Here is a 17,619-nt window from a genome sequence, read left to right on the forward strand (position 1 = left end):
CCTCAAGCAAAGTGGGTTCCTGGTGATCTGATATCCTGGATTCCCATGATATGCATATGATTTAAACTCTGGACATGGCCTTCAGTTCATTTGAAGATCCTAACTGCCTACTGATTATATAAAAAAGCATACAGTTATTTTCATAAGTATGATGTCTCTCAAATGGGAAGAAAAGAAAATTGCAAAGGATGATAGCATAAGGATAACTAACTTGACACCAGAGTAAGTAGTTACCTCTTGAGAAAAGCTCTGTGGTATTAGGAGATTCTCCATGCATAGCAGTCAAGAAACTTGTTTCGTGAGAACTTGTCCAATTATACTTTCTCCCACTTCTGCTTAATCACTCTCTTCTTCACCAAAGCCTTAAATTGTTCTAGACCCATTCTTTTCATATGCAAAATATATTCATTCTATCACAGTATCCCAAAAGCCCTAAGTTATTTCAGAAGCATGCTTTGTACAAAGTCTCATCAAAATCCATTATGGGTGTGGTCTGTCCTAGGACACGATTCCCCTGTCTTTGGACCTGTGACACCTAGAGAACAAGTTATCTGCTTACAATATAAAAGGATGGACAGGCATAGGATAAACATTTCCATCCTATTTGGAACAACTGGAAGGAGAAAAGAGATCACAGGTCCTCCAAATTCCAAAACCCTGCAGTGCATACTCCATTAGATTTCAAGGTCTGAAAGTCATCTATGGAATGATGTTTTGTTCTCCATGCCTGATGGTATGTCAGCCCTACCCTTTCCACGTGCTTGTGCAGTAGCCATGTTCTCCCCAAATACAGAGGTGAGGGCTCCATCCTCTCCAAGCATTAGGGTGATAACCAGACTCTCCACAATCTAGACTCTGCAATCCCTGGGCACAAGCTCAGCCCTCTCAGAACATTGGGGCTGCAGCCAGACTTTTTGCAGTCCCTGGGGCACAGACTCCAAACTCTGAGAACATGGGTGGTAGCACTCTTCCTGAACAATGGGGTGGAAGACCTATCTTCAACTACACAAGGGTAGACTCACCCTTTCTACACATGGGTGGGCCCATTCTCTTGGCCCTAGAAGATGTCTTCTGTTCAGACCTTAGCTTCCATGGTTCTGCCTTTGAAGTGATTTCTCCTCCAATCTCTTTTCTGTCTTTTTTAGTCCAGGCTGGCAGTGATTCTTTGATACGACCTTGCAAAAATCTTCTTGGCTTTGCTTGTAGCAGAGGTCCAAACCTCCAGGCAAAAGAACTTTCCACAAATCCTTCTAGCATTTCTAATCCCGACTTGCACTTAAATGGTTGACTGGATCCATGTCCAGTTAAACCCTCACATGGACCACTGTTCTCAGGGGACTTGCTTTCCAGAAGCTCAGAATTTTACAAACCATCAATTTCTGGTTTCTTTGTGCCCAGGAGAGTTCAATTCTCAGCTTAGCCTTTTCCTGTCATATTTTACTATAAGTTGCAAGGAGAAACCAGGTTGCACTTTCCACACTTAGGTTGGAAATCTCCTCAGCTAAAATTTCAAGCTCTTTACTCTCAATTTCTGTCTTCCATCTGACATCAGAACTCAATTTTGCCAAGTTGTCTGACACTTTAAAACAAGAATCATATTTCCTCCAATTTCCAATAACATGTTCATCATTTTCTTCTAAAGCACCATGATTCCTTTAGAATCTATATTTCTTCAGACTCTTCAAGGCAATCTAGGCGTTTTCTATCAAACACCATTCATTTCTTCTAGCCTCTACTCATTACCCAATTCCAAAGCCATTGCTGTACATTTGGTATTTGCGATAGCAACAACCCATTCTCAGTTTTAGTTTCCTAGGCTGCGTCATGCAAATGCCATATGAAATGGTTCAGCTTAAACAATGGAAATTTATTCACGTAGAGTTAGAGTTTGGGAAAATGTCCAAATCAAGACATCATCAAGGTGATACTTTCTTCACAAAGACTTCTGCCAATGATCCCTGGCTCCTCTGCCACATGGCAAGGCACATGGCAGCATTTGCTGGTCTCTCCCTCCTCTTTTAGGTTTTGTTGGTTTCAGCTTCTTACTTCTGTGACTTTCTTTTTCTCTGTCCAAATTTCATTCTTTTATAAAGGACTCCAATAACACATTCATAGAATTAAGACAGAGCCTGATTGTGGTGGGCCATGCCTTAACTGAAATAACCTCATCAAAAGGTCCTACTTACAATAGGTTCACACCCATAGGAATGGATTAAATTTAAGAACATGTTTATCTTGGGTACATATAGCTTCAAACCACCACTTTGTAAAAAAACAGTCTTTTGACTTAGTAGAAATAGTCTCCCTGGTGTACGAAATCAGGGAGGGGTTCTTAACCTCTTTTGTTCATGGAGCCCTTTTCCAGTCAGGTAAAAACCACGGATCCCTTACTAAGTCCACACTATACTGTGTATTATTTAATAAATATATCACACCCATACCATTGCATACTCACAGGAATAATTTTTATTTTGAATTTCAGCTTAAGCTCACAGACCCCTTTGTTAAGAACCCCTGATTTAGAGGAAAGGATGTTACCCTGTAGAAGACCTATGTTCATCTCTGCCACTAATTTGCCATGTGACCTTAAGGAAGTCACTTTCTATCTCCTGACTTTAATTTACTTCTCCCTAAAATGAAAGATTTGAACTATAATCACAAGTCTCTTGATACTTCTAACCTTCTTGGTCTCAAGGTTGAAATTGTGTTGGTTAATCCCACCTAGCCTGGTAGTTCTGTTTAGGTTGAGCATCATATAGTAGTGTGAGTGCTAATGAATTGCCATTTGAAAGTAACTGCCTGGATTTGATAGGTACATGAATTGGTCAATGGCTGAAACATTATAGAATGTTGTTTTATGTCCTGAGAATTCAAGAATAGGCCTGCCTGCCTCAAAGTTCTTCTTAGTCTTCTACTACCAAAATGTTAAAAGTATTCTCATCTATGAGGTTGTATGTCCCATGGTGACATATATTTAAAGTATGGTATTTTTAAGGCAGTGTTGTTAGCCTTAATTTTTTGTTTTTAGTTAACCTCTCTCTGCCTTTTCTTGTCTTTAAAATGTAAATTGAGTATATTCAGTTCTGGGCACTGCTCTTTAAAAGAGAGAGAGAGAGAAACAAATTGATGCGTGTTCAGGGGAGAGTGATCTAGACAGCTGAACACTGTCTCGTGAGGAAGCAATAAAGGAAACTGATTTTTTCCTGGAAAATGAGTAGGAACGAGGGTACTATAATAGCTGTGTTTATGTATTGAAAGGGCTGCCATTGTGAATGTTTCCATGGGATAGAACAATAGAGGTTCAAATATTATATTTTGTATTCCTATAAAGAACAATTTTATGACAACTCTCCAAAGGTGGAATGGAATGCTCTGGGATGTGCTGAGTTCCCTATCAGTGGAGGTGTTAAAGGACAGGTTGAAAGGTCACTTCTTAGGGTGAGTGTAATAGCCACTACCACCACCACTACCACTACCAGTACTACTACCATGTACTAGGTAACAGGTGCTGTTCTAAGGGTTTTATTTTAATTAATCCTTTTAATTCTCATGACAACCATATGAGATAGATTCTGTTCTGCTGTTAACTTTCATTCCTATTTTACAGACAAGGATATTAAAGCACAGAGAGGTTAACTAGTCTGATGTTACATGGCTAGTAAGTAGAAAAACTGGAATTCAAGTAGAAAATCTGGTCCCTGAGACCTATGCTTTGTTAACTACTATATTATATCACCTTCTCTTGCACAGGGCATTCAAACATTAGATGGGATTAACAAATTGGATTTTTAAGGGTCTTTGAATCCTGAGATTCTGATTCTGTAAGTAAAGCTGATAATGAATAACTAATGCAAGGCTTTTCTATGTGTTTGTCTTGTGTTTGAAGAGTTTAATACATTTTTCTATGTTTACTCTCTTCATTTTATGTCCTTCCATTTTTAAATATGGTCCTATTTTTAAAATTTAAAATATTTTTGGTCTTGTGATTTTTTTTCTTTGAATCAAAATGACATTTTAAAAACAATGCTTTTTATTAGACATTAGGAATCATGGTGCTTTAGCAAATATTGGCAACAAATCTATATTGACTAATCTATGAATAATTTTATTGCTATTAAATAATATCATAAAGTATAAAGTGACATAGTATTATTCTAGCATTGAGAGTCCTATGTAAATACAATATAGTCCACCAAATATCAGTTTAATTAAAGAAAGAAAAAGAATATATTTTGTTTTACTATTATTAGCAAACATTATTATATGTTTGCCAGGAACAATCTGTTGATAATTATAACAAATTCAGCATTTTCTTTTATATAAGCTTCCTTAACCCAATGCTTTTCCTTGAAATATGCCATATTAGAGAAAAACGTACTTTTTCCTCTGATAATGGAGGCATAAGTGTTAGAAATTTAGTTTTCATCATATTTTAAAGGTTAGATTTCCTTTGTCAGCAGGAAGTTATTGGACCCTAGATTAGGTAAAGCTTTTCTATCAGTCACTAAATAATACTAGAGTAGAAGGCCTCTTAAACAGCAGAGTATAGCAGGTAGTTTTTGGTTAACTTTTAACAAACTTATTTAAAGTGGGGGATCAGAAACACAGTACATACATATAGTATAAGTATAACTTAATATAGCACATTAAATATATATACCATATAATTTAAACACTTAATTATGACTATAGCTAATGCTACCAAGGGGCAGTCAGGTAGCGATGGAGGTCATCTGCCTTGGCAGAGAGATTAATCACTGACATGATTGAGAGTCACAGTGCTTGGTGATTTAAGACTAAAAAAACAAAACCAATTTTTGGTTGGTTTGATTATTGTTTTTAATTTATTTATAGGCAGTGTATCCCTTTTTCAATTCCCTCCAGCCAAAGACTACCAGGAATACAGCTGTAGTTGAAGAAATTGAGTTTATTACTCGCATTGAGGAAGAGTGAACATCATAGGGAACCATGGGGTGTTGCTGTAAGAGGATGTGACAGAGAACCTATTTTAGGATTTGGAGTTAGTTTGTGTATTACTGGGTAGGGTGTAAGGAAGGAGAGATTTGCTGTAAATGGGGTGCTGTCAGTAAGTAGTAACAAATCTGTGATTGAGGGCAGAGTGAAGAAAGAATAAAGCTGTAACTATTAAAGAAGCAGCTGTCCCTCATAGTAGCCAGGATGGGGGATGCTTGGTATTTTGTGGATTTCACAGTGACCTTGTTTCTGTCTCTGCTTAGACAAAATTATGAAGTGGGCTTGTTTTGTCTCACTTTATTACAGTCTTAGTGTAACCTTGACTGATGTTGGTATTTTGTGAGATTTTTTAATGTCCAATCGGTGAATAAAATGACCCAGCTGTGAGCTCCAGGCTAGCTTCTAACACTCTGAGACCTAGCTGTAAATGTCAGACCAGTTATTCTATGTTAAAGGCTCCTCTTTCCCATCTTTATTGCCTGTACCCATTTTTATGATTGCTTTAAAAATTTCTATAGACATTGTAGAATTAAGAACCCCAAAATAAACCCTTATATTTATAACCAATTCATTTTCCACAAAAGTGGCAAGGGAATTCAATGGGTAAGATGTAGTATTTGTAACAAATGGTGTAGGACTGTTGGATATATGTATGCTAAACCATGATTTTGGACTGCCTACTTCATACCATACACAAAAATTGAATCCTAAATGGATTCAGACTTAATTGTTTGAAGTAAAATTACAAAACTCTTAGAAGAAAACATAAGAGAAAAAAATTTGGTCTTGGCTTAGGCTGTTCTTTCTTAAATACATTGCCAAAAGCACAAGTATCAAAATAAAAAAATTGATGCATTAGACTTAATCAAAATTAAAATTTTTGTACTTTATCCCAAGGAAGATATATTCCCAAGAGCCAGTGATTTATTATGTTAGTTCATTTGGTAGACTCAGCCTGAGGAGGGATCCTTGATAATCTCTCATTCTTAGAAGACAGCTCTTGATGGCTATTATGAAAGGGAAATTGAGATTAAGCCACTTCTCCCGTGGGCACTGAGGAAAAGATGGAAGTAATTGCCTTGCCAATTTGCATACAGGGCAACACTTATTGCTGTGATGGAAGGCAAAATGTCAAAAACAAGTGTTTGCATTTTTAAATTTTTTGATACCCCAATTTATTTTTACCATAATTTTTCCAAATTAATATGTATTCTATATCTAACCTTGAAACTCATCACTATATTCCATTTTACTATTAAGGGAACCTGGCAATATATTGGGCTTCACTTTTCAGGAAGTTTTGGATCACAGAGGGGTTCAACAATGGCAGCAGAGGGAATACTGGTGTGGGATGTTATTGACAGGGAATGCATGGTTGGCAGGGAGTTCTACAGGGCGTATATCCAGAGTACATAAAAACGTTTGGATATTCTCACAGTGGATACAATTAAAAACAACTGAGGGAGTGCTGAGGTCCTAGCCAGGGGAGCTCTATCACAGTCCCTAAAGGAACAGCAACAATCCCCCAAGTGCAATGGTAAGGAACAAAAAAGAAGGAAGGTCCAACAATGAGCCCTTGATACTAATGACTATGCTTGTGAGCCTGTGCACCTGAAATAAGAACAAGGCCTAGAGCTGCAGGGTGCCTAAGAGCTACCTCCTGAGAGCCTCTGTGTTGCTCAAATGTGGCCAGTCTCGAAGCCAAACTCAGCATGTAAATGCATTGTTTTCCCCCCAGCGTGGGACATGACTCCCGGGGATGGCCTCCCTGGCACTGAGGGATTACTATCAAGTACCAGCTAAAGATATAAATAGAAAATGACCTTGAATAGAAGGGTCAACTCGGACCAGCAGAATATCTCAGTCTACATATAATACCAGAAGTTAAAAATGCTTTTTGACCTGAATCAAGGGGGAAATGGAAAGGACAAATGAGTTTATATGGCTATGAGTCTCCAAAAAGAGCCAGGAGCTTATCAGAGGGGTTGCCCTTATGCACACCTCAGCAGAGTCCGAGAGACAGATAAAGTAGATATAACCCTGGGTATTGGTTCTTCTGAGGGCTACAGAGACCCACAGGTTCTATGGTCATGGCAGAGGGAGTTTGGTGCCATGTCAGTTTGCCCTTACTTGGAGTTTGTGTTTCTGTGTGATGGAGCTGGACTCAGACGTGATCTTTTTTCACAAGCCTCTCCTGTTACTTTTACCAGAACTGTAGTTGGTGCTGGGGTTTAATATATACCCAGAGGATCTGAATCTCTGGATTGACCATGTGATAGCCAGGCCCTGAGCCTCAGCAGACTTCAGCTCATACACTCCGGTTTATTGGACTTACCCCACTCAGCTAACATGGAGTTGAAGAAGGTCAACCACCGCACCATGGAGCCAAGAGTGCCTACAACTAAAAGCAGGAGGATTGCATCCAGCATCCATATGGAATCTAAGCCCCCTCTTGATATAGATGTGGAGTGGAGACAACTATTCCAAGGTCCACAGGATGGAGGAATAGAGTATGGATTAGAGTGGACTTACTGATATTCTATTCATGAACTATTGTGATTAGTAATCGAAGAAAATGTGGCATTGGTGGCCATGGTGGCTGCTGGGTGTGGGGAATGGGAGGAAGAGATGAGATGTGGGGGCGTTTTCAGGACTTGGAGTTGTTCTGGGTGATGCTGCAGGGACAGTTACCAGACATTGTATGTCCTCCCATGGCCCACTGGATGGAACATGGGAGAGTGTGGGCTATGACGCGGACCATTGACCATGAGGTGCAGCAGTGCTCAGAGATGTATTCATCAAATGCAATGAATGTCTCATGATGATGGAGGAGATTGTTGCTATGAGGGGAGGAGTGGGGTGAGGGGGTGGGGAGTATATGGGTATTTGTTGAATGTAATATTAAAAAAATAAATAAGGACAAAAAAAAGCCACTTCTACCGAGGATTCTTGGAATGGGGAAGAGGCAGATGCAAAGGAAAATGGAAGGGAAAGGAAAGGGAATCGAAGGCAAGGAAAGGCAAGGGAAGGTGAGGCATAGATGTTTATTAAAGCTCTCAGAGAGACATCCTTCCCTTTTTTCCACCCACATGGTGACGAAGTGATGGAAATATTAAGTGAGGAGAGGAGTTAGTTGTTATGGTAGCACATGTAAGAGGGAACCATAGAATACAAATGATATGTGCTTCATTCTATTATTCAGCGAACTTTTTTTGAGCATTTGCTGTTTATTGGCACCACTCTAGGTGCTAGGCAGTATAAATACAAGGTAATTAAACCAAATTTCCAGACCTTAAAGAGCAGTCTAGTGGATAAGCCAGACATGGAACGAATTGATTACAGTACAGTAAAGTGAATGTGGATAAAGCTGTGTCATTGTGCCCTGGAAGAATCAAGGCTGGAGCCACTAATATGGGACCTGTGTGAAGGAAGATAATATGACAAAGGTCTATAGAGGGAGCTAAGTGATAGAAGAGCACAGAAGTTCTATTCATCTCAACAAGACCCATCCATTTCCATGAAGCCATCCTGACCCTCCTTCCCTCATCCCAGTAGAACTGATTTATTCTTCCTTGATATATATACCCCCTTTTTATGCTGGTCTTTTCATACTTCGTCACACATTAAACAATCTTTCTTCCTCATAATATAAACTGCATTCAAGGACCATGTTTAAAAAAAATTTTTTTTTTTTTTTTCATTTTAGAAGATACCTCTAGGAAAGTGAAAAGATGACTCACAGATTGGGAGAAAATACTTACAAATCATATATATAATAAGGGACTGATATCCAGAGTATATAAAGAACTCTTATAACTTAATAAAAAGACAACTCAGTTAAAAAAATGGGCAAAAGATTTAAATAGACCTTTTTTCAAGGAAACATAATAGCCAAGATAAATGAATATTTTGAAACTATATTTCCAAGATATGCAAATAACTATTAATCACATGGAAAGAAGCTCAGCATCATTGGTCATTAGGGTCATTAGGTAATACAAAAAAGAAAAAACAGAATAAGATACTACTTCACATCCACTACACTGGAATGATTATGAAAAAAAAAAAAAGAAAATATCAAGTGTTGAGGTGGTAGAAAAACTGGAACTCTTATACATTCCCAGTAGTAATATAAATTAGTACAGCCTTTTAGGAAAACATTTTGGCACTTTCTCAGTATGTTAAACATAGACTTACTAAATGATGTACTGTAGCAGTTTGATATGGTTATGAATTCCAAAAATAAATATTGGATTATGTTTGTAATCTGTTCTGTACCTGGGCATGATTGAGTAATGATTAGGGCTTTGAATAGGCCACATGATTAGGGCTTTGAGCCCCCACCCCTTGATGGGTAGGGACTCACAGGTAAAAGGCATGGCAAAGGACAGACTTGAGGGTTCCTGATGTTAGAGTTGTGATATTGGAGTTTGATGCTGAAGTCTTAAGCTGGAGCCCCAGGAAGTCAGCACACAGAGGAAAGAAAAGCAAGCCCTGGGAAGAGAGGACCTGAGCCAGGAGAAGAACACAGAGGAGTAGAGACGGATCCTTAAACATGGCAGAAACCCCAGAGAGAGAGGCAGAGCCATTCACCTGATAGTCTATAGCTGACCTGGTGGAGAGAGGCAAAGTCTGAAGAGCCTCATAGTCTACAGGTGACCTTGTGGAGAAAAGAGAGGAGCTGAGCCCAGAGGAACCCAGGAAGCCTGAACCCTCACAGACATTGGCAGCCATCTTGCTCCAAAATGTGAAAATAGACTTTAGTGAGGTAATAACTTATGCTTCATGGCCTGATATCTGTAAACTACCCCAAATAAATACCCTTTATAAAAACCAACTCCAAAGTATCTATCTAAGAAAAAACATATGCCCACGACAAAACTTGAGTGTACATATTCACATTAGCCAAGAAAAAAAAAAAAGAAACAACCCAAATATCCATCAACTGGTGAATAGAAAAACAAAATGTGGTGTATCTGTATATTGTTATGTTATTGGGCAATTAAGAATAAAATAAATGAAGTACTGATAAATGTATGAACCTCAAAAATTTTATGCTCAGTGAAAGAAACTAGAAACAAAAAGACAATTATTGTATGATTCCATTTATATGAAATATCCAGAAAAAGCAACCCTGTAGAGACAGAAAGAACATAGATTAGTGATTGGCTAGGATTGGAGGTGGGAATGGGAAATGACTGTAAACGAGTATGAGTTAACTTTTTGAGGTGATGGAAATGTTCTATAATTAGATTTTGGTGATGCTTGCACAATTTTGTAAATGTGCTACAAATCATTGAATTGTACCCTTAAAATGGGTGAACTTATGGTTTGTAAATTATACATTAATAAAGCTGTTTATTAAAAATCTACATATAATGCTACTTCTATTGCCTGCATCCAGGGCGGTCTGACTACATTCAGCCTAAGAATCTTCATAGAAAAGCTCTTTCACAGTTAATAGTTCAGTGGTCATGTCATGTTAAATTAATAATGTAAATAATAATAATAATAAAAATAACATAAGTGAATTTGAGAACAAGCATAACTATTGAAAAAAATATAATTCAACTAATGGGTGATGGATGTATTCAGGCATGCCGGAGAAGAGACTACTAACTAGTATTAACTGAGCAGGGGACAGAAGTATGATTATTTTATAGAAGGAATGGAATGTTCCACTTAATTGAAAGAATAAATTAAAAGAGCTTCTATTTTCTTTAGAGAAGTTGTAGCTTTACAGAAAAAGTGTAAAATACAGAGGTCCTATATATCCCTTTATTATCAACACCTTGCTTTAGTATGGTGCATTTTTTATAACTGATGAAAAAGCACTTTTAGAATTGTATTATTAACTATAGTTCGTGATTTAAATTAGGGTTTCCTGTTTGTTTTGTACACATTTTTTTTTTGAAAATTTTTATCCTAATAACATATATATGTGTGTTTATATATATATATATATATATATATATATATATATATATATGTTTTCCCTCTTTCTATTGCTTTCAAATATATAATTCAGGGCTATTAATTACATTCACAATATTATGCTGTCATCACCACCGCCCATTACCAAAACTTTCCCATAATTAGAAACTCTGTATTATTTCAGAATTGAGCCCCATCAGTATTAATGGGAGATGCAGTACAACTAAACTGGAAAACAAAGCAAAATAAAACAAAAACTGACAACATACAAAGCAATAAGAACAATTACATTTAATTAAGTTTTCCTAAGGGGTACAGGAAAGGGAAAGAGAGGATAATATTCTGTCTCTGCAATTAGATTGGGCAACAGGTAGGGAAGTTGATTCATACAGATGCTTAGAGGGGCCATATCCTGGTCATTTCTCCCAATTACAATGACTTCCATCAGCATGTGGTTTCTATTCTTGACCTTTGCACTCTCTTTCTTTCAATTTTGCAACCCCAGCACACTGATGTCCTGTGCTTATCTTGTGGCTGCCCTTTCACCTTCCTGGCCTCCGTCAATTGGCAACCCAACTGAATCAGAGTAGCAAAGGCCTGTGACTGCCCTAGGACAGAATGGAGATAGTCCATATGCAGATGGATAAGTGAGAATTGATAGTTTCCCTAGAAAAAGTTAATTACAAATAATAAGGTTACTGGAGCTTTGTAAGGTGCCAGGTCTTTGTGGAATTAGTTGGAGATGACTTCATAAAGGAAGTGACTTTTGAACATTGATATGGAAGAGAGTAATGTAGTTTAGTTTATTATTCCACTTAGATGGAAGAGTATAACTAAAAACCTAAAACAGGCACCACTGGTTATCATCATGGTGTTTTAAGAACCAGAAATTGAAACAAAGGCCAATTGCCCAAAGAAAATTTGAATGTAATAATAAGAGTAGCTATCATTTATTGAGTACTTATTATGCACTAGGCATAGTACTAAGTGCTTTATACATAATTCATTTCTCATAGCAACTATGTGAGGATATAATTATAATTCCTGATGAGTAAATTGAGGCTCAGAGATTAAATAATTTCCCAAAGGTATAACACATTTGTTTATGATACATTAGATTTCCTTTATTGAAAGGAGTCACCATGAAATTGGAATTGTCCTAAAAAATCCAAGACTTTTCATTACTATACATTTAGGTTTTGTATGGGGTTGGTAGCAGGGTTTGAACAGCCTGACTGTGGCTGAATGAGTAGAGATGTAGTTTACAGGAAAGAAGTTCTAGAATGATGATTATTTACTGAAATAATTATGGTTGTTGGATATGTGTGGAAGTGTGAGTATTCAGGATTTTGATGTTTAGATATATCAGGGTTTTAAAACATGTTTACAAATTCTTTGTACCCCATCTTATACGAACAGTAATCTAATTCTTGTCCCCTTGACTATGGTCAAGGCTTGATGATTTACTTCCATTAAATAGAATGTAGTACAGTGACATGACATGACTTGCAAGGCTAGGTTAGAAACAATGATACAGGTTTTATCTGGCTCTCTCAAGGACATGCATCTTTGGAGCCCCAAGTCAGTATGTAAGATGCACAGCTACTGTGAAGCCAACATACCTGAGAGAAGAGAACATGTGGAGAGGTGACATATAGAGACAGATGTCCCAGGAACCCCAGCTGTTCCAGCCCTTGATCTTGAGTTGTTGCCAGCCCAGGCACCAGATTTGTGAGTAAAGAAGCGTTTGAGATGACTCCAACCTTAGCCACTGACAAAACTGTAATCTCATGAGAGAACTGGACACAGCACCACCCAGTAAAGATGCTCCCAAATTCCTGACCCACAGAAGCCTTTAAACACAATAACTGATTTGTTATTTTAAGCCCTAAGTTTAGGGATGATTTGTTACACCACAATGTATAGCTATTACAAGGTAGTTCTTGTTAGTTATTGGATTGGAGTTATTAGCAATGTTTAATTCCTGCCTCAAAGTAAGTAATCTCCTCTTTAGAAATGTAAGGAAACAGAAAAAGTTAGAAGGTAGGTATGACTGGAATTATGTCATATTTTGCTATTTGGAAGTGATTATATTATAGCACTATGGAATAGAAGAAACATTATATTTGGTGTCTGAAAACTTAAAATTAGATTTTAGCTTTGCCACTTCTACCTTTGTGACATGGGGGAAGCTACTAAACTTTGCTGAATGTTGATTTCTTTATTGCTGAAAATAAAAGATATGGAACTTGGTATTCAGTCCTTGGCAACACATTTTCAGAACGACATCTAGAAACTGGAATGTGTCAGAGGAGGGTGAAAAGGGGTGTGGAAATCATGTCAAATGAGAAATTGGTGTAGAAACTGGAGGTGTTTCACCTAAAAAAGGACTATTAATTTGATTGTTCTCTTTGGATATTTGAACAATTGTGATATGGAAGAGGAAATAGACTGATTTTGTGTTTTTTTTCTGAGGGAAGACAGAAAGTAATGGGTAGTGTTTTAGTTTCCTAGCCTGCTAAAACAAATGCCATGAAATGGGTCAGGTATAAACAATGGGAATTTATTCACCTGTAGTTTTGAGATTGGGAAAATGACCAAATCAAGCTATCATTAAGGCAGTGCTTTCCACCTGAAGACTGTTGTATTCTGAGGCTAGCTGCTGGGGATTCTTGGCTTTTCTGTCATATGGCAAGGCACATGGCATCTCCTGGTCTCTTCATTCTCCTCTAGGGTCAGTTTCATCTTCTTGCTCCCTATGGCTTTTTTTTCTTTCTGTCTGAATTTCATTCTCTTCAAAAGGACTTGAGTAATAGGATTAAAACCCATCCTGATTGAGATGGGCCACTCCTCAACTGAAGTAACCTCATCGAAAGCTCCTGCTTCAATGGGTTTAACCCTGAAAGAATGGATTAGATTTAAGAATGTTTTTCTGGAGTACATGCATTATAAGGATACAGATTTTAGCTTATACAAGGGTTTTCTTTTAAATAATTAGATTCATTAGAAAATATTATTTGGGATCTCTGAACTGTGGAAATGCCAAGGAGAGAAAGCTAGGCTGTTTTTTTTCTGGGTACACTAGAGAAGGTCTATAGTATAAAACCTCTTTAGGTATCTTCAAGAAGGCCAAAATCTTTTTTAAAATTTTTCCCCTATTTCTTCTGAGTATCTCTTTAAAAAATGACTTTTTAAAGTCAACTTTATTGATACATATTAGTAAAGCATCAGTTTCTCCAAGGTGTACAATGGTATTTTTTGTAATCACATGGTTGTGCATTCATCACTTCAATCATTATTTCAATATTTACTAAACAAAAAAAACAGACAAAGAAACAAACAAGAAAATTCCTCACCTCTCAAACTTTCTATGCATCCTCCATTGTACATAGCTTCTGTTTCTAGCTATTCTATCCAAAGTATATAATCATTGGCTTTTAGTATAATCACAATGTTGCACTATCATCATCTTAAAAATTCTATAACAATTTCATTACTCCAAAAAGAAAGACTAAATCCCTTAGCATTCCTTCCTCAGACCTACATAACAACTAATCTTTCATCTTTATGAATTGATTTATATTTATGTTTTATATAAATGGAATCATATAATATGTAGTACTCTGTATCTGGTCTCTAAAAAAGACTTTTGTTTTTCTTTATTGCAAAGTAGTATGTTCACTGAGGATAAATTAGGAAATACAAGTAAACAAGAAAGACAATTTTACTAATAATCTTTGTAAATATTTTGGTACATATATTTCTAGTTATTTTCTGTGTGTATGTGGCCATATCTATCTTTGTACCACACAAGGATAAAATTAAGATTGTGCTTAAATACTACTTTATATCCTTCTTTTACATTTAATATCTTTCCTTATAAATGTATAATCTCTACATTTTTGCTACTTATATTCAACTTTGAAAAGAGTATCTATTTTTTAATTTAAAATATTGTTTATGATCAAACACTTGCAAAACTTTAAAAAGAAAATAAAAACTCATTATTTCAGCACTCAGAGGAAATCATTATTAATGTTTAGTTGGCTCTTCTAGTCTCTTTTTTTCCTGTATATAATTTTTTTCTTAAATAATATATATCAGTGTTTTGAAACCCAGTTTTTTCGTGAACAATACATTATGAATATTCCCATGTGTCATTAATTTCTCTGCACAAATGTGATTTTCAGTAGTTTCAATTATTCAGTCATATGAATAAAACCATAATGCCCTTAATCCCTTCATTTGGGCATGCAGATTCTTTCTCATCACTATGAGCAACCCTATGTTCAACAAATATATCTATGTGTATATATAGGAAACATTGTTTTTAATGGGTATATAGTACTCCATTGTGTAGCTATATCATCTTTTATTGAACTAAATTTTTAATTTTAATATCTTATTTCTCCATATTTTGCTTAAGAAACAATACTGGCATTGTTAGAGCAAATCTTTGCCCCTAGTGTTAATTTTTTATTATTTTTTATATATTGGTAAGTAATTGTTTCAAGTATCAGTTCATTAGCCAATAATGTTCCTTTTTTTGGTGCTCTGGAGGTATCTAGAAGCATAAGACGTGGTCCTAAACCTGTAAGAGTTAAAAATTTACTTGCAGATATGACTAACACATGCAATATAGTAATGAATAATTTATACCAGTGTATTATTAAATGCTAATTTGTATGGTTCTGTTTAAGTGCTTTGATATGTTGTTTAGGAGGATAGTGATACCCAGTATAGTCAGGGAGGGCTTCAGAGATGAAATATAGTTTGATCTGAGCTTTGAAAAGTGGGTTAGGTTCATTGTCAACGAGGATGGAGGACATTCCAGGGTAAAGGAACAGCATGAACAAAGGCCCAAAGATCTCAGTAATTTGAATGCCCCTGAGCAATCAGTATTGAATAATAACTTCTGAAAATTCTGAGCTGTATTTATTTTAGTATATTTTGTGTTTTGTTTCTTTTTATATCCCTTCAGACACAGGAATACATCTTAATTAAATATTCCTGATTTGTGAAAATTGCTTTTCTTTTCTAGAAACTCTGCCTAATGACTTTTTCTTTGTACTACTGTGTATTTTTTCAGTTATCTACACATATTTTATGTGCTGTGTTTAATTGGTTTCCTGTGAAAAGTTCTTTGGAAAATTTGAATCAGCATCATTTTAGTCCTTGTAGTGATACTGGAATTCTTTCAAACAGTATTTTAAAAATTTTCTGTAATGTTAGGTTTGGTGGGGCCCCTGAGGTTAAAGGTTCAGAGTAAACATTTATAGTAAATTTGCTTAGAATGACCCCACTAATTCATTGCCCCATGTACTCTGCTTTTTGTGATGTTCATGTTCATGTGAAAAAGTCATGTTATACGGTCGTTTTCAGAAGAAAACTCAAAAGAAGGGAAATAAACTCTCAGGTTTGTTTTTACATCACAACTAACTATGCTTTTTGAAAATATTCATAATAATATCAGTATTATAACATTAAGGAAAAGCATCTTTATTTAATTTCTTTCTTAGAGAGCAGTGTTTCTTAAAGTGGGGTGAGAACCTGTGCATCAGAATCACATGGGATACTCATCAAAATTCAATTTCCTAGGCTTCATCAGGGAGTGAAAGAATCTGAATTTTAACACACTTTTCAAATAATTCTTCTGCACAATGAAACTTGAGAACCAGAGTTTTAAGGAAATATTACCTCAAATCTCTCCATGGTTGTGTACAGTAACATGTATTAAGACTTAATTGAAAGAAAAACAAAAAGACTTGATTGACATGTTATCAGTGGGCATCTGCCTCAATTGTGTCATAAGACTTGTTTTGTTTTTAAGAAATTTTAAAAGAAGCTATACTTTTTTACTTAAGAAAATGTACACGTTATTAAGCCCCTAGAAAAATATTAGAGATAACTTTTTCAAGTTTATTTTTTAAATATGGCATTATTGGCTGTATGTCAGATAATAGTAATCCTTTTATTATAAATGTTTGGATTTTATATGCTCTTTTAATATGAATTACCTATAGGCCTCCAGTAAAAAAAAATCAATATTTTTTAAGTTTCAGAAAGTTAAAAAGTGAGGACCAGAAATAACTTTTTCCCTTTTTCATTGTTCCTAAGGATTTATTATAAGGTGAATTATATGACTTAAGCCATTTATAGTTCTATCTACTGCTTTATTTTGGTGATTTGGTGACATATTGCAAATAGTTCTTGTGACTTTCTAGCAGAAATATCATGATTTTTCAGCCTCTTGTTCTCTGCTTCTTGGAAGTGATGAACTACTTTGTGTAGATTATGGGGCTGAAAACAGTGGGATCATTGTTGCAATAAGGAACCCATGTTATTGTTTTTGGTGCAGGGTGACAGTGACCACAAAAGCCTGACTAAAAATCAAGGAACATGATCTAATGAGTAAGTGACAATGAATAAATAAGACCATTTTAAATTAGTCCTAACAGGAAAAATTTGCTACTCTGTGGAGCTTATGTGCACAGGGCTCTGAAAAAAATCTGAAGTTGTTATTCATCTGGAGAGCCACTTCTACTGTTTTTCCCAATTTCAGTTTGGAAGTGATGGGGAAATCCTCTTTATTATGGTCAGTGGTGAATCTTTTGTAGGTAACTACTTCCACAGAACTTGGTCTTTAATTCCTTAGGTTGATTCAGGGTTTTTTGATTTATAGGCTATGATATGAGGATAGTTTGCTTTTAA

General features: G+C 36.0%; 1 protein-coding gene across 42 annotated transcripts in view; it reads left to right on the forward strand.

The window, feature by feature from the left end:
* SOX6 (SRY-box transcription factor 6) overlaps positions 1-17,619 on the forward strand; it is a 701,188-nt gene that overhangs the window by 324,202 nt on the left and 359,367 nt on the right. The window lies entirely within an intron of this gene.

The sequence above is a fragment of the Dasypus novemcinctus genome, chromosome 10, assembly GCF_030445035.2.
Source record: "Dasypus novemcinctus isolate mDasNov1 chromosome 10, mDasNov1.1.hap2, whole genome shotgun sequence".
NCBI lineage: Eukaryota > Metazoa > Chordata > Mammalia > Cingulata > Dasypodidae > Dasypus > Dasypus novemcinctus.